Raw genomic sequence first — 17,138 nt, 5'->3', positions numbered from 1 at the left:
TGATATTCATTTTCTTAAAAAATTATGATACCAGGTGTTCCAATCTGAGCCATTCATTTGCAGCATGATTTAAAATTAGCAAATGTCAACATGATGGAGGGTTGGTTTCTGAAAATAGAGATTATACAGAATATGTTCAGTGCAAGCATTGAAGCATAAATAATAATTCTTTACAGTGCTTCATGGTTACAGGATGCACTTGTACACATCAATTTTTTTGCAGCTTGTTACAACGTTGTAGCACACGAAACAAGACTATCTTTTATTATTTACATTTTTCAGATAAGGCAGTCTAGGCTCAGAAAGGCTTAATGACTTAACTAGGGTTCTATCATTTATACACTATGAATTTCAGAACAAGAAGCAAAAATCAAGTCTTCTGATGATCGGTTCTATACTTATTCCTATATAGGTTAAAATCTCTTCAGCACTTTGAAGATTCATTTACAAAGAATAATGGATGCCACACACATACAAAGAAGCAGTGTTCATGCCTGGTACATGAGAAGACAACCCGCTGTGGTAAGAAGAGGCAGTTGAGGGAAAGATGATTCATGCTGGTCTCTGTGCCCTTCTTTTCTGTTGTTTGCTCAATGATTGATATTTCTAAATTTTATAATTGCAGTCAACCTATTAATTCTAATTTTATCATTCACATTGTGTTCTCTTGATTAATATTTTCATGCAGTTATTTTTGTCAAAGGAGAATTCAAAAATAGAATTTGGATCAGCTTTATACGACATATAAAAAATACCCTCCATTAAAACATAAATGAAAGGAATTGGAAGTAGACGATGGCTTCTTGCTGTGGTTCAATGTATAATAGCCCACTTTGACAGATAAATGGCCAATATTTCACAAAATTGTCTATTTTCTCAGTGAAGCAAGATATCTTTTCCTTACACATGGCTCACGAATTACAAAGCTGTTCTGATTGCTGGTAATGTTATGAACCTCATGATTAAAAGAACATTTGAATGATAATGCTTTTCTGTGCACAACTCAATATGAGTCAAGAAAGTAGGGTGGAAATGCATTCATTCCTCATTGACTGGGTTTTGCATCAGAAAGAAAAGTCAGCATACTATTTCTGAACAAGAGATGAAATGCAAATATAATAGGAATGACCCTGTTATGGGAATAAGAAAACTAACATTCTTCTGTAAAGATTACCCCAATAAGAAGCAATGCTAACTCACCACAGAAATCAACATCAGTTTTGTGTATTAATGTTGAACTTGAAACATAATTATCTTAAATATATATATACGTACTTCAAATGCATAGCTGGAAAGGAATTTATAAAATAAAACATTATTAAAGCCAAGTGTTTAAGAAAACAAAACACAGTTGCCATTCTTTCCAATTTTTATGGATTAATCTTTATTTTTAGTTACAAAGCAGGGGGTCTTAGGTAATATAATATTTTTAATTGTCAATAAAAACTTTACTGGACTGATGAAGATCCGGCATGGATGGAAGAGGGTTTATGAAGCCACAACCCTAGATAAAGAATGACAGACAGTTAATATAAGAGAAACAGTATTTTTCTTTGGGAATGAGACCATTGATAGGTTTTCCCACAACCAAGTACATATGAGCAGTAAATAAAAAAAAATAAGAGTTTGAAAGGGAGAGACATATTGGAATAGAGGGTTCCAAAGCAGTTATTTGGGGGAAGATATGACCAAATACATTGTATACATGTATGAAATTCTCCGAAAACAAATTTAAAAGTCGATCAAAAAACAACTTTGTAGGACTTATTACAATCCCAGGATTTTCACTATTCAGTAGTCCTTGTTTTAAGTTGACGCGTCCTTTACCCAGAAGAACGCCTATTAATTAAGATCAGAACCTTGGCAAACAGAAGAATGAGGTTCTCAAATAGACTTCACTTTCTTTTACAACTAACATTTCTAGGTCAAGAGGAGCAAGGAATAAAAGTTATGAAGGTGATGTTCACATTTCCCTCAACTTAAATAAACTTCTGATAGGCTTCTGCCTAACTCTAGGCTCTGACCTCCCCTTACTGCCACCATCTACTTGGAGGAAAATTGTAATTGCTAATTCTTTATCTTTTGGAGGTATAAATCTTTTTTAAGGCCACTTGCCAGATGTGTAAACGAGCAGTGTCTTTTGCAGAAGCTGGGGGCTATTCCTGTAAAATTGAATCATCAAGAAAGATAGCTCCCCAGTCTCCCAGGCACTGTGGGCACAGAATCTAACTTCCATGAGCACCAATTAGCAAACACAGATGGTCTAATCACAAAGCAAAACATTTGCAGTGTCAGAAATAACGATGTGTGAACCTCATGCCATTCATTGATCAAATGCTACTCTGACTTCTAGCAGTTTTCTACTAACTTATCCCAGACCTCCTAGCTTTTCTTTCAGAGACAAAAGGAGGAAGTTACTTATATACTGTTGAAAAATATTGACACTGAAAGAATTGCATAAAATGAACTCTTTGTTAATTTAATTATTTAGTAGCTGTAGTTTTATAGTATTTTTTTTTTTGTAGCCAAAGTCCACTCAATCCAGAGTCTCTATTTCCCAGGATTCTACTACTAAGCTCTTGGATCAATATGGTGTATCTCTTATAGCTGAAAGGCCAATCCTGACATGACCTTCTATAGTTCTTCATTTACATTAGCGTTCACTCTTTGTGATGTGCAGTTAGGTACCCCTACTGTCACTGTGGTCAAATATGTGATGTGAACAATGAAAGAGAGGTTTTATTTTGGAGGATGGCTCCAAAGGGCTCAGTGCTTGATCACTGGGCCCATAGACTTAAAAAATAAACATAAACAAACAACAACAAAGAAGCCATGGTGGTTACAGGATCCTGTGATAGACAACAGTTCAAATCACAATGCTACAGAAAGAGTACAACAAGAAGAGTTCGCGGAAAATTCTCCCCCAAAGACCACCCTGATTTATCTCCTTTCTCTAATGACTTCCCATTGCCCAGCTGTTTCAAAAGCAACAACAACAACAAAACTAGACAAGTAGGATTGTATCACATTCAGAAGCTTCTTCACAGAAAAGAAAAAAATGAACAAAGTTCTGTAAGATGGGGGAAAACACTCACTAAACCTCTCATAAATAATACTCTTCAATACTGTAGCAGGCCACTGAACATCCATGGGAACACGCATGAAACAAGTCCCAAGGGCCAGCAGAAAGAATGGATATGGGCAACCTTGGGAGGTAGAAGCTGGAGGGGACCCTCTAGAATGTACCAGAGACCTGGGAAGTGAGAGACTCTCAGGACTCAAAGAGAGGCACCTTAGATGAAATGTCCAAGAGTGAGGAGAGGGAACTCATAGAGTCCACCTCCAGTAGAAAGTCGGGGCATCAAGTGAAGGATGGGGTTTCCATCCCACAGTCAAAAACTGACCTAGAATTGTTCCTGTCTGAAAGAACTGAAGGGTTCAACATGGAGAAGAGCCTGAGGGAAAGGAGGTGCAGTGCCCAACCCAAATTCAGATCTACGTCAAGGAAACGCCCCCAAGGCCTGACAATATTTCTGATATTATGGTGTGCTTACAAACAGGAGTCTATCATGACTGCCTTCCAAAAGACCTAACAAGCAGCTGAAGGAGTCAGATGCACATATTTACACCCAATCAATGGACAGAAGCTGCTAATCCCTGTAGTTGAATTAGGAAAAAGCTGGAAGAAGCTGAGGAGAAAGGTGATCCCACAGGAAGACCAACAATCTCAACTAACCTGGACCCCTCAGATTTCTCTGACACAGAGCCACCAACCAGGCAGCATATACCAGCTGATATGAGCCCCCCAAAACATATACAGCAGAGGACTGCTGGGTCTTCACTCAGTGAGAGAAGATGCACCTAACCCTCATGAGACTTGAGGCCCCAGGAAGTGGGGAGGTCTGATGGGTGGGGGTTTGGGTGGGCACATCCTCTTAGAGAAAGTAGGGAGGAGGTATGGAATTTGGAATAGTCAGAGGGTGGACCAGGAGGGCAATTAAGACTGGAATGTCAAAAAAAGATTGACAAATGAAAAATCATATATATTTTTTTTTCTTTCTGTCTCTCACATGCAAAGAAATCAATTTTAAATAAGCAATGGATGTTTTTGTAGATGTTCCTTGCTAAACTGAATATGTTATACAGTATCAATGTTTTAAATAAGCATTACTGTGAGAGTATATCTTAAAGGATATTTCTCAGGCGCTTTTGCAGATATAGTATGTAACATATGTGGCAATAAGGAAATAAAAGTACTTTTAGAATCTATTTTAATTGTTTTCTGAACAAACTTCAAAACAAGTTTTATTAAAAAGGTTACCAATTCTGGAGATGTAAAAGTATTTGAGATTGGAGATTGGAGATTTGAAATATATGCGATAATTATTCAAACTATTTATCTAGTATTGAAAGGCTGTGACATCATGCCTCAAAATTAGGAAATACAGTAGTCAATATTGCTATGTATTCACATGAGGTGGGACATAAAAGATGAAAACATGTTTTGTGGTCCCCCACAATCTGGGTGAATAACTGTGCAGTAGTCATTGAGTGAGGACAAAGATACTGCGATGGAAGCAAGCCTGCTTAGACATCCCAAAGACACGAGTTTACTGCTGCTTCTTCTTTCCAGGACAATTTCTACAAAATAATTTCTAGAAAAGAAATCCACCCTATACTTGTGGTCCCCTGTGTATGACTCTCTACAACCTTTCTCAGTAACTAGCACATATCCCAAACATTGGCCTCTTAGATAGAGCATGATGCTGCCTCTTAGCCATATGCTCTTAAAGTTAGAATATTGCACGTGGTGAAAAGGAGGGAAGTGCAATTTAGTAACAAGAGAACTATATCTATGCTTCAAAGTGAAAATAGATATAAATCCAAATATTGTGTATTCCAGCACTCTATTACAGGCAAAGCAAATAATAATTTAAATTGTATTTTATTAAATTATTTATTTACACATATATTTTCATTTTAATAACAATTACATATTAAATATTACTCATATTTACATAATTATAATTTATATTATATAAATATACATTTTATATTTGTATAAATATGTAATTATTAATATAATTCATAAAAGCTAAATAATAAACTTATAAATACATTAAATTATAACATAAATAAATTAGATCACTCTACATAATCACATATTCATGCCCCCCCCCAAAAATAAATGGATTGCTTGACTGTTTAAATACCATTTGCTTGGAATGTTTTAATAAATTCGAATCACTTTCTGAACAGCACTTATATATGCAAAAAAGATAAGTCTCCTTCTGAAGCAAAATACAATGGACAAATGTAAAAGATTCCTTTATGTTCTTTATAATGAGCTACCGTTAAATCTCATTTCAAGATGTCCCCAGAATGGAGGTAGCTGTTAAGCTACAAACTCAAAAATAAGTGAAAGATTGTTTCCTCCTGTAATCCTTGGCCTGTAGTGCTGGTCAATCAAAAATGGCAGATTCTTGACCTATGATTAGCTAAAAGAAATGTCTGCCTCTAGATCATCAGGCTTTCCAAAAGGTGAATCAGAGTGAGATTATCGTTGCATCCTACCTTTTCATGAGTGTAATCAAGACAGAACTGTCCTGTCTGCTTCTCCCAACTATGGGTGGCATACTGAGTTAAATGTCCCTTTGAAACTCTATGTCACCACAGCCAGCTTGTCTCTCTTTACTGTGGTTCTAACACTTTAGTTATGAAACCTTTAATAGTATGAAAGGAGAAACTTCCAGAATTCATGCAAGCAAATAGGCAGCGTCCTCAAAACTGTCCTAGGAAATGATCCCCGTCTTCCAGCAGATTTTAACAGTGTTAGTTCCACTGTAGGAAGAGATACTTTCTGATTTCTCCATGGAATGCAAGTGTCACTCCATATAAAAATCACCATCAGGGCTTAATGATAATGTGAAACCCAGACACTCCATTTAAAGATTCAGCTCCATATATGGGAGCAGGGTCCATGAGACTGCGAGACTAACCTCCACATATTTAAAGATTATTTTGACAATTTTTCTTAGACCAGTGAGTGTTTATGCCATAAGCTTTTCCTGATGAGTATTAAAATGCCTACTTTAAGTGCTTATTATTGCCAGAGTTAATTTTTAAGTAATGTAAAAACTCATTTGTTCTGAGTATTTTCAAAGCTATTGACTAGATAGCTAAATATCACTTTTTAAAAATAATGCTATTAAAATATATCTGCCATTTTAAAAGTAAATGCAGATATCTCTGGGTCTAAATAATACCCCTAAGATTGGATGTAGTCAGCTCAGTGAGTGAAGCATAACAATTATACCAACAATAGATTAAAAAAATAATGATCCTGGTGGAATCAAGCTGTGTAGAATATTTTTAGATTCCTTAAAATGAGCATGAGCTGTTTACAAAGACAAATCTGAATTTTAATCTAAGTACAAACCATTATTTGCAAAGATAAATAATTGTTCTATGGAAGAACTGAATAAACATGGAATGGAAATTGTGGATGAAAAAAATTAAAGATTGTTTTTCCCAAAGGAGGGAACTTGAACTGTGGGATGCCTCTCTTCCCTTTCTCATACAGCAGAGCATCTCCTTTCAATGTGTGGCTCAGTAGACTTACACAAAATCTTACTAAAATATTACAGGCCTCCTTGTGATGATGTTTTACTCAGAGGAATGCCCTCTATACCACTGCATACGTCTGGATGTCTCTCCATCCCAGAATTATCCAACTACAGAGGAACTCTGGGAGTCCACCAAAGTAGCTGATGTCTAAGATTGCCACGCAGTGAAGCCAATATGTGTTCTATTACTCTGTGCATACATTATGTAGCCAGAATATAGACATTACATAGCCAGCACTATGAAACACAACAGCAACGCCCTGTTGCTAACTGGCTTACCCTTAATCATTTGAATGTGTTCATCCATAAGCTGGGGTATTCCCTGGAAGTCACTGATCACTGACCACAGCACACTGCCTTCTGAGAAGCTAATCTTTATAGTGCCATGTGATTCTTCCCCATCTGTTCCATCAAATGCTTGCCAAGAACTAGTCTTATTTTTCTCCCAAACTTGTTTTGCTAGTTTTATTTTACACTGTAATTATCTAGATTAATTAAATATTATATAAGCTGATGAAATAGGAGTATTAAGAGAATCGTTTCCAAGAAAACTAATTTAAATGTCTTTTATTAAATGCTTTGATTAAAGACAAGTCTCCAAAAATAATGGAGTCTCATTTAGGAATGATAAGGCAATTTATAAATGGAGAAAAAGTCTTGGAAATTTAGGACTTTTTTTCCCACTCTGTTTATATGGCAATCTTTCTCCCCTTACTTTGAGTCAAGACAGACTAGGAATGGAGGACAGTAGCTAGCAACTATACACAAAAAAATAATCACAAAATTCAGCCAATGAATATAGATTCAGGCCAAAGCCCTGACCACAGCAATAAAGATTAATAAAATAAATTAAATAATGTGTCTATGTTAAAATAAAATAGTTGGCAAATACAACACCATGCATTATTCTCAGATATTCTCAACATAGGCCAATTGTTTATCATGTGTCTATGTTAAAATAAAATAGTTGGCAAATACAACACCATGCATTATTCTCAGATATTCACACATAGGCCAATTGTTTATTTATCATTTGATACTTTTAATTGACTTTCAATCTTACTGACCAGTTGCTATAACTTATTTCATTACATGAGTGAACACTTTTATAATTACATCATCAGCAACAAAGTGCTCTGTAGGTTCAAGGTTATAAACCAGAAGCCTGCAAGATGAATTCAACTTGAGGGAGCATCTGTGAAACTCTGAAATATATTGGATATTTCAAAAAAAATGCATCTTCTGAAAAAGTGAATTGGGCAACTATGGACTTGAAGCCCCAGGTGCAATCGTAGCAAGACTTGAGGACCAAAAACCCCAGCAAGAAGGACAGGAGTGTCCTCTTGGCCACACCTTTATCTCAGCCATGCTGCTCCTCTACAGCCTACTCAGGCCTTTCATAAACTCCCCAACACCTGCCCACTCTCCTTACACATCTATGTTGACTAGCCCTTTTCTAAGGTCTTATTTGTAAAAGGTGAGGATTTTTAATTGGCCTGTGGTTCTTGGTAAGAAAAGCACCCCCTTTCCAAAATATACAAGTTCACTCAGTAAATTTTTCCCCAAGGTTTCATCTAGTATCATTTGTAAGGAACAAATATATTCACACACAGAAGAAAGTGTTTTCCTTAGTACTTTCAAGTACTAAAAACCAAAAAACAAATCAACCCTATTTTTAAAGTATGCCTGTGATAAAGGAATATAAACTATATACTTGTATCTTCAACTACTACAAAACTTGAAAGGCTGAAATGACTTTGCACTTGAGTCTATAGTAGCTTGGAAAACTGTAATTATGGTGAAAGACTGCTATAACTTGAAGCAAAAATCTACCATCTCATTATATACCACCTGCCCCACAAAGACCCATGAGTTAAATAAAGTCTTAGCCATCAGCCTATGCTGCAAACAGAGGGTGGTGGAACTCCCAGGAACTGAGGCCTAATGGAAATGGAGTTTTGGAGGAGAACATACAGGACTCCAAACCCACCCCACTCTCACTCCCATGTATGTCTTCTCCTTCTCTCCCTCCCCTCCCCTCCCCTCCCCTCCATCTTCCTCTCTCTCTCTCTCTCTCTCTCTCTCTCTCTCTCTCTCTCTCTCTCTCTCTCTCTCTCTCTTTCTCTTTCTCTCTCTCTCAAATTCAATCAAATTCAAGGCCTTGTATGTCAAATCAATGTTCTAACCCTCAGCTACCCACTCTGCCTCTATAAAGTCAAGTCATGAATCTCCCTATTGAGTGAACTTTTTACTCCTCTGTCTAACAGCTGGAAGGGGCTGAGGTGACATCATCCTCTATGCTTCTTTACTGTTGAGCTTTAAAGTCTCCCAGATCTCTCACCTAGAAGGGCACCCACTGAACCTCACTCAAATCTCTTCTTCTTCTTCTTCTTCTTCTTCTTCTTCTTCTTCTTCTTCTTCTTCTTCTTCTTCTTCTTCTTCTTCTTCTTCTTCTTCTTCTTCTTCTTCTTCTTCTTCTTCTTCTTCTTCTTCTTCTTCTTGAGACAGGGTTTCTCTGTGTAGCCTTGACTGTCCTGGAGCTCACTTTGTAGACCAGGCTGGCCTCGAACTCAGAAATCCTCCTGCCTCTGCCTCCTGAGAGCTGGGATTAAAGGCTTTTATTCTTCCCTCATACATTACATCCTGAACACAGCACCCCATTCCTCTACTCAACCCAACACACATCTATTCTCCCCCAAATCCATTCTTCTTCTCTTTCCGAGAGAGAGAGAGAGAGCAGGTCTCCGAGGAAGAGACAATGAACTGAAACTGAACATGGCCTAACAAGTTACAGTAAGACTAGAGACAAACCCTCATACCAAGACCTGACTGGGCAATCCAGTAGGAGGAAAAAGGCCACAGAGGGAACCCACACTTGACACTGCCTGGATAGCAAGGAGAGGCAAGACAGCCCAGGAAAGCAGAAAAGAACCAAACAGAACTTCAGTTAAGTCTTACAGCTCCATTTCATGACCTGACACCCATCACCCAGGCTTAGTGTTTATAGGTTAAGTGAATACCTGGAGGTAACTTGATGGTCACAAAACTTAAATACTTCTCTCCCTCCCTCTCCCCCTCCCCCTCCCCCTCCTCCTCTCTCCCTCTCCCTCTCTCCCTCTCTCTCTCCCTCTCTCCCTCCGTCCCTCTTTCTCTGTCTCTCCTTTTGCTTTCCAACTGTCATAAGGCACACCTTATAATACACCTCTCTCTGCATTTTATTTACTTCATGGTGTATTATAACACCACAGACCCAATACAAACAATGAAACCAAGTGGCCTCAGAACCAAACTTATCAAACTAAAAGCCTGAATTAACTTTTTTTCCCTTCAAATTACTCATCTGATGTATTTTGTCACAGTTGTAAAAAGTTAGTTAATGGAAAGGTCCATAAACAAAGCACATATGAATTATTTTTTAAATTCCAATAGCCTCACCTTACAATGTATGTTTAGAAAATGTACTAATATGAAATACTTAAAATATTGATGGGTAATACTTGCTTATTTTTTGAAAGAATAAAATAAGTAATCTGTTAGATCAAAGAGGGGAGGTTAATTTGTATCTAAAATAAATATCATGATTTTTCTTATGGACAATAAGATTTTACCTGGTGAAATTGCCTTACTTTGCTTGGATTTTTTTCCTCCTTATAATAGAATGCAGCAGAATAGGAAATTTATAAATACATTTGATGAGCACTTCTTAAGGCTGCTAAATCCAAGACCATGGTGTATATCTAAAAAAGGTCTTCATGCTGTATCATACCATGTTAGAAGGGAGCTGGAATTAGGCAGTGAGGAAGCCTGAATTGAAAGCAGGCTTTGAATTAAAGACTGTCTCTACAACTAACCCACTCCATGATAGGAACATTGTTATGTTCATGAAATGACAAAGATACTTCTTGAAGGCCCCAATTCTAACTACTACTGTAATATCAGTTAACTTTACTAGGTATTTTGGAAGATACACACAACCCTTAACAGAAATATAAATACTATTCCTAATAATTTGAGAAATGTTTATGAAGAGATACTGAATTATAGACTAGAAATTGGGTTTTAAGTGTTAGATGTTGGGGGTTAGGTTTCATGATGAATGCAATGGGAAATGTCCAAATATTTTAGTCATATAGAAATTACATGAAATGTAGCAACAGCATACTTTGAGAAAGACTACAAGGAGAAAGCTAAGTGTCTGTTATAGTGGAGAGAGTACTTAAATTAGAGCAATGCGTGTTAAAAAAATATTACATGCACATTCAGAACACCTTGAATGTGCGCATTGGCAGGACTCAGCAAGATTAGAAAGTAACCAAGGAGGAAAGCTTCAAAGATGTTTAGGTTTCACAAGTCTCAAAGTAGCTCTGTTACAAACAAAAGGAGCAGGAAAAGAAAACCCTTTGCAAGGCAAGGAAATAATAAATCTGACTTTGAAGACTGATTTTTTTTGAAGACTGAATTTTTAATTTAAAAAAAATGTTCCAAAACTTTTAGCAATAAGAAAGTAGCTGCAATGCATAACAAATCACAGCATTAAATACTTCAAATATCAAACAGTGAAATTCCTAAAGTTCTTGCAATAGATATAAGTTTTTTTAATTACATATATTTAAAAGTAGGCAAACTTATATTAAGGTGACAAAACTTTCAATTTTAAATTTAGGATATAGTACACTTTTGTAGAGATTATAACAAAAGCTAGATAATATATTTTAAATAAATTTGTAAAATAGTGTCAGTTACTTTACAAGAATAGAAAAAATAATAGTCATAATTATCAATTGCTACTATTTATATGCCTGTGAATGTTATGCATAGCAAAAAGACTGACTAATTCTATCAGACACTACTCTTTAAAAGCCAAATAATAAGTAGCTAGAGAATCTGAAAGTTACTTTTTACCTACACTAAAGTTTAAAAATTGTATTAAAAATATACATTTAAGGATTTCAAATTACTGACATAATGCATTTAATTTAGATATTTTAAATATGTTTTTCTTTTAGTTTATTTATGTGTTATTTATTGATGAATACTTGTCTGCACCACATGTGTACAATGGCTGTATGGCTGTGGAGGTAAGAATGGTATTAGATTCCCTGGAACTTGAGTTACAAACCATTGTGAGCTGCCATTGTGTGCCTGAAATTGAACCTGAGTCTTCTGAAAATTGTAGCCAGTGCTCATAGCTGCAGAGTAATGTCTCTAGTACCTTAATTTAGGCTTTTTTTTGAGACAGGGTTTCTCTGTATAGCCCTGGCTGTCCTGGAACTCACTCTGTAGATCTGTAGACCAGGCTCGCCTCGAACTCAGAAATCCGCCTGCCTCTGCCTCCCGAGTGCTGGGATTTAAGACGTGCGCCACCACGCCTGGCAATTTAGGCATTTTAAAGGCTGGATTTCATTGTGCAATGTGAGGTTACAGGACCAAAATATGTGTCATATGTAAATTACTTCACTGACTATTACTTCATTAGCAAAGTTGGTATTATCTGAGAGCAATAGATTCATAAGCTCAGAAGCATAAACTCTTAAATACAGACTGCCATTCCACCCTCATCTAAGGCAGAGTTAACATACACAGCAGATTATCCAAAGCAAGACTTGAGATTTTACTGATAAGAAGCCAGGATGAGTTATGTAAGCTATTCAAACTGCCTTGGTAATGAAAGAACTAAAAATCAATTTCTCCCTACAGGAACTCGTGGGAGGGCTAACGAATTGTGTTATAAATAACCAATGTTACCTTCTTCCCCTACTGTGAGGAGGCTTTCTAGAGTGACTGGGGAGCATAGTCAGCCTCTCCACTCACACCCCCATCACTGAGGCCATCAGAAAATGAAATGGCTTCTCAGGAAGCAAATTAGCGAAGAAGACATTTCAAATGCTCATCAAAAGCTGGGGCTCTGTGGGATCTGAAGTGTCTACCACATTAAAAGGACAAAGTAAACAAATATAAAATCCTGACAAGTATGGTAAAAGCTATAAAACGGATACATGGATGTCTTCAAGCCCAGAGAAAACAGATTTTCTATTTAATATTTTGCGGTATTCTTTGTATGTGTGAGAGCACATGTATATGCATATTTGTGTACAGATGAACATCAGGTGCCTTCCTCAATTGCTCCTTCAGTATTCCTTGCTATTCTGTGGCAGTGTAGCTGTCCTGATGGAGAATGAACAGAAGAGTGAGGATAAGGGTTGCAGTTTACAAAAACACTGATGCTAATGTGTTGCCCTCCCTCTCGATACACTTAAGAAGATGTGCCAAGATGGTTGCACACCACTGAGATCAATTCCACTATTTTGTCTCGTAGAGGAACCCCAGGAATCCTCCTGTTTCTGTGTCTCCATTATTAGGATCACAAGTGTAAGTTGCTGGACCAGACTTTTCCAAGAAGATGGTAGGGATCTAACATGAGATATCATGATAATGCAGCAAGCACTTTGCCAAGTGAGTCATCTTCCCTACCCTGTTCACTCACCTCACCAAAACACACATTGACATCTGGTCATCTGAAAAACAGTAATTGCCCTGTCTTACATATTTATCTTAAGTAAGATGATGTCATTAATACAGTTGTAGAGAATTGACATGTAAATATTTTTAAAAGGCATATACCAGGATTATTTCCTTTAGATATATCTATGGCATTAACGGAAACCCCTGCTTAAATAATAGGCATTTAAGAATAAATTTGTGGTGAAAGAAGTAATTCATTGTACATTTATGCCTATTTATCATGTCTTATTTTTTATTCCATAAGAAAAAGCTCAATGCAATACTATGCCATTTTTTCACTTTAAAAAAAATTTATTTATTCTTTGTGAATTTCAAACCATGCATCTCCAGTCCCCCTCATCTCTTAGTCCTCTCATATCTGCCCTTTGCCTGTGCAACCTCCCCCCAAAATAAAACACACATAGACACACACACACACACACACACACACAAACAAGCAACAACAAAACAAAGCACAGAAAACAACTCATCGTGGAAGCTGTAGTATGTTACAGTGTGTTCCACAAATCTTCCCTTGCAAATGTTCATTGCAGTGAATCATTGATCTGGTTTGAGATCTCTGTGACACTGTCAATATTGGATCTGCACCAGAATTCCTCCTGGTTATCCCTTTATTGCCCTATGTCATGAAGATCCTGCAGCTTTGGGACATGAGTAGTAGCCCTTTCACAGGTCTCAAACATTTACATTTACAGATGATACTGATTTGGGGTAGGGCAATTTCTCACTTTTGCAATGAAATTGTTTTTGAGCACTTTGATCATAAGCATTCTACATGTAGTTCAGAACAATGAAAAGACCTGAGGATTCCTTTGAATACAGGAATCCAAGTAAACAGCAAATCTCAAAGTCTGAAGATATTGTTGGTTGTCAAACCCTGTCTGGGATAAGAATAAAGAGATGCTCTACTGGTCCAGGTTAGTGACTTTGATGAACACTGCAAAGCAAAGACTATATAACTGAAAAGGTCAATGTTGTCAGTGATACTCTTAGACTTTTCCATAGACTGGAGGCCAATAGCACAATGGACTCTTCGGTCCCTTGGGAGGTTGTTTGCTCATCAGTGTACAAATAGAAAAGATGCCCATGAAGTGAGATTTTTTTTTCTGGTCCAGGTTTACATAAAAGGGATTCACATTAAAGACAATAGGCATTCCCTTTATGAAAACCTTAAAGTAGTTTTACATTTGCCTACTTTCACTGTGGCTCACTGAAGAGATACCCATGAAAGCATATATTATTCAAAATAAAAACAAAAACAGAAAACAAAAAGCAACACACAGATTTCTTTCTTGATCAACCCATGCTGCTTCTGCTATGAAATACCACTGACTTGGTGTTTTGTAAACAACAAAAAATCAATTTCTCACAGTTATGAAAACTGGAAAGTTCAGGACCAAGGCTCCATCTGCCTCAGCATATGGTGAGGATTCTTTTGAGATGTTGACTTTAATATATGATTCAGTGTGTGATGAGAGTTCTTCTGAATTATTGACATTTGATTGTGAACACTGTGTCTTTACAGGACAAAATATTTGAAGAAACAATTAGGGAAGGCTGAAAGAAGCTGAGAAGAAGGACGTCCCTATAGGAAGACCAGCAGTCTCAATTAACCTGGATCCCGGAGATCTCTCAAACACTGAACTACCAAACAGTCAGCATATATGAGCTGATATGAAGCCCCAACACACATACAGTAGAGGACTGCCATGGTTAGTGTTCATTGAGAGATGATGTGTCTAACCCTCAAGAGAATGGAGGCCCCAGGGAGATGAAGACAGGCAATTGGCACTATTTTCATAAAGCTATAAAACATTTCTGTTCCTTGTGCCACCAATACCGGAAAACACTATTTTGTTTTTCCCTTTCTCTAGTTTCCAGAGCTAGCGAAATTGGCCAGCAATTATGAGCTCATTTTGCTCTTTCAGCAAATATTAGGACCCAGCCCTAACACTGGGGTGTGTTTAATTCTGGGGTATCTGGCACCTTCTGATGGCCTTGATTAGTGTTTGTGGAACATGTGTGTGCATGTGTGCATACATGCACGCACAGGTGTGTATATATATATATATATATATATATATATATATATATGTGTGTGTGTGTGTGTGTGTGTGTGTGTATACGTATGTACACACACACACACACTCTTAAATAAAGTCAAAAAAAGAGAGAAAACTTTAAAAAAGAAACCATAGTTTTTATATTCCATTTTTTAAATTGAGTATTTATTTCATTTACATTTCCAATGCTATCCCAAAAGTCACCCACCCACCCACTCCCACTTCTTGGCCCTGGTGTTCCCCTGTACTGAGGCAGATAAAGCTTGCATGACCAATGGGCCTCTCTTTCCAATGATGGCCGACTAGGCCATCTTCTGATATATATGCAGCTAGAGACATGAGCTCCGGGGGGTACTGGGTAGTTCATATTGTTGTTCCACCTATAGGGTTGCAGATCTCTTTAGCTTTCTGGGTACTTTCTCTAGCTCCTCCATTGGGGGCCCTGTGATCCATCCAATGGCTGACTGTGGGCATCCGCTTCTGTGTTTGCTAGGCCCCGACATAGTCTCACAGGAGACAGCTATATCAGGGTCCTTTCAGCAACAGTCTGGAATCAATGTGACTTCTCTGTTTCTTCTTTCTATCTCTTGTATTTTGAACACCAGCCAGGAGCCTATGCCTGCATTCCCTGATGCTGGGTAAGTCACTCATTCTACAAAACTACTCCCCCCCCCCCAACACTACTTTCTGGTCAGCCATAAAGATGCTTGTCAACCTCCACTGCTGAGCCTGCCTGCTGTCTAGGACTCTTTTTCTAAGTGGTATGATTTTCTCTCTTCCTCCTCTCTACCCCATCCTCCTGACAGCTGCCAAGATTTAGCTTAGTTAGCTTGTCCTATTGTTTTCCTTCAAACTTTGGTAAAACTTGTGCTAAGAAAAAAAGGAAATAAGAAAAGAGAGAAACTGAAAGAAAGAGAAAGGGAAAGAAAAAAAGCTGGAAAAAGCCTCTCCAGAGTCATCTGCTGGCTTCAGGAATCACCACACAAACCATATGAACACCAATCTCAGTCCAGAAACAATAGTTTATTGAACACACACTAATACTGATCAGATCAGCAACCAGATTGAAACTATGACAACAAACATCTTTTTCTGTCCACTTATAAAGGAAAAGGAAAACACACAAAAGGCACAATGAGCTCATACAAAGGTGTAGGAAGGAATGCCCAATGGTTAGCTCTGGCTCACCATTTTAGACATAACAGGTCATATTGATATTTGATTTGATGGTTCCTACATAAAGTTTTGTGGAATTTCTTAAGATTAAGAAACGTCAGGATGTACAGAACAGAACTGAACAGAACTGAACTGAACATGTGATCAGCATGACTTTATTTTGAGTCAATTTAGTTTTTGTGTATGAGTCAATGACTAGCAGGCATATATATATATATATATATATATATATATATATATATATATATATATCAAGAATATGAAAGAGCTGACAGGCATGGAACAAAATGGCTACAGCTATTCTGGTGGGGAGGGGAGGGTCAAACCACAACAGCTTTTCCCCATTACCTAAGTTAATTCTCAGAATCAACTTTCTCATATATAAAATGGGAATATTAGTACCTATCTTGCAGGCATCTGTGAACATATAATGAAATAATGCATGCAAATGTCTTAGTAAAATTCTAGTAATGAAAATCTCTACATAATTATATCTTCATGATACAGGTACTCATATTGCTACCATCCCCATTTCTGTGTCATGACAAGCATTGGAGGTAAAAATTGAATATAAAGCTAGGTTGTTTAGCTTGTGGGTTTTGTGGGACTTCTAACTGTAGGAGTGAGATGTTTCTGCCTCTTTTGTCTGCTTCTGGGACCCTATTCCTCTTACTGGGCTGCCTTGTCTAGTGAGGACTTATGAGCATTCTGTCTATATGAGGATTTATACCAAGTTATACAGAATTTTGTT

At 37.2% G+C, this 17,138-nt stretch overlaps 1 long non-coding RNA gene across 1 annotated transcript; it reads left to right on the top strand.

Annotated features, from left to right (window-relative positions):
* The first annotated feature begins 420 nt into the window (after positions 1-420).
* LOC147002424 (uncharacterized) lies at positions 421-14,822 on the top strand. The gene is made up of 3 exons (XR_015048726.1): positions 421-522; positions 12,943-13,079; positions 14,674-14,822. It is a non-coding gene; the product is annotated as an uncharacterized LOC147002424 (long non-coding RNA).
* The last annotated feature ends 2,316 nt before the right edge of the window (positions 14,823-17,138 follow it).

This window comes from Mus caroli, unplaced genomic scaffold (assembly GCF_978045245.1).
Source record: "Mus caroli unplaced genomic scaffold, Mus_caroli_1 scaffold_10, whole genome shotgun sequence".
In the NCBI taxonomy this organism is placed as follows: Eukaryota; Metazoa; Chordata; class Mammalia; order Rodentia; family Muridae; genus Mus; species Mus caroli.
This window is presented reverse-complemented; position numbering and strand designations above follow the sequence as displayed.